Below are 1,962 nucleotides of genomic sequence, written 5' to 3'. Positions count from 1 at the left end.
AAGCCGAGCTCCTGGAGGCGCGCCGTGGGCGGAGCTAAAGATTGACGAGCACTTGAGCGCCTAATGCCAACAAAATAGGCATTTGATGCCGTTTCACTTACTGTCTGCAGTTCCAGATCATGACCGGGATCTTTTATAGCTGGGACCGCTCCATCTTTCAGTATCAAACAATGTGCAAATCCAGAGTCGAACTGGACCTTGTTTATAAAACGTTCGTCAACAAACACAAAAACTGACACTCCGTTGCTGCCCATATAAGGAGTTCCACCCTCGTCTACGTCATGAAGAGCCACGAACGAAAAAAACTCTCCAAAACTTGTACAAACCCTGAAGTAAGATTTTTAGCACTGAAATACTCCGTCATACATCCAAATTGTTTTTTAAAACTTTGTCCATGCTTAGCATGAGAATCCAACTCTTTAACAGTGTAAACAACTCTGAATGTATGAAACAGCATTGTATGGCCCCCTTAATGGCATAGCAAACTACTGGTAAAATGATGGAACATTGCTACTGTACAGTCATCGAAGCGAACCAGTGTTTTTTGTGGTTTACACAGAATCAAACGATTCGAGTCACTGGGATAAATAAAAAATCCCGCTAGAATCATGCCGTCTTTGCTTGGAGTCGATTCCCTGAGTGGAGTCGACACTCGATTCACAACGTTTTGAAATCAAAGAATCGATTCTCTGTGGGAAAGTCCTAGCCCCGCATTGTTGGCAGGCGAAGGCACGAAAACAGGATAGACAAAACTAAAAACGTACACGATCTACCGCAAACGCTAAAGATAAAGGTAAATTAAATTAACATTTCAAAAGTACAATAGCTCAAAATGTTTTGTAAGCTAAGTTATGTTAATACATTTCAGTCAAGACCTAATTACTCAGTATTTAAAGGGGTCATATGATGCTTTTTTAAAGATCATTATTTTGTATATTTGGTGTAACAGAATATGTTGACATGCTTTAATGTTCAAAAAACACATTATTTTTCAAATACTGTACATCTTCTTTCTTTGCGTGCACATTTGCGGCGGGATTATGCAAATATTTCCACATAGTGGGGTAGATATGTGGGGGCGTGTTAGAATGAGCCGTTTTAGGGGGGCGTGGCAGAGTCTTAACTTTGATAAAGAATATCTCTTTGGTTTTGAGACTTTAGTCTTTGCAACTTCAGGGATCTTATCTATGCACAATCAGCTTGTAACACTCCAAAGAGAAAGGAAAACTTGAAATCGCATCATATGACCCCTTTAAACTCAAACACTGAATGTTAGCCACCAGAAAGCTAGTTATGGACGGAGGGAAATATATGAAATGTAATAGCTCATTAGGAACATTTTTTTAACGAATGACATGGAAATGTTACAGTTTGTTGTTTAGGTTTTTATGTTCAGTAATTAGTATTGATTGGTCAGAGTCTTTGGCTGTCGTTGTGTTTAAATATTACACTAAAACGTGTTTATCCGTGATGACGCTGCAATATACTGTAGATGGCAGTGTTGTGTTGATTCATGCTGAGAGAAAGCCAGTCAAAGAACGATAGAATTAAAAGCTAATATTCAAGTTCTCTCCTCATCAATGGGCTATTGAGTTATTGCAAATATGTATTTCAATATTATGAAAGAAACAGCATGACCGCATCATTAATAAATTGTAAGTCTTGAGTTGCTAACAATAGCGCAACAGCATGAACTTCTGTTTGAATTTGCATGATAAATACTGACCGCCACAAAGATTCACTGCAAAACTATTCATCAGTTATATAATGAATGATCCATTCATAAAGACCTTTCAGTCTCATGATCTTCAGCAACACAAATGCACCATTCATTCTTAAAGGCACAATATGTAAGATTTTTTTATTAAAATATCCAAAAACCACTAGAACAGTGTTATATATTTTGCTGACTTGTGTACTTACATTATCCCAAATGTTTCGAAGAATGTTTAAATCCAGAGA

The sequence above is a fragment of the Sinocyclocheilus rhinocerous genome, unplaced genomic scaffold (assembly GCF_001515625.1).
Source record: "Sinocyclocheilus rhinocerous isolate Xijiao unplaced genomic scaffold, SAMN03320098_v1.1 scaffold28, whole genome shotgun sequence".
In the NCBI taxonomy this organism is placed as follows: Eukaryota; Metazoa; Chordata; class Actinopteri; order Cypriniformes; family Cyprinidae; genus Sinocyclocheilus; species Sinocyclocheilus rhinocerous.
Note: the sequence above shows the minus strand (reverse complement) of the source record.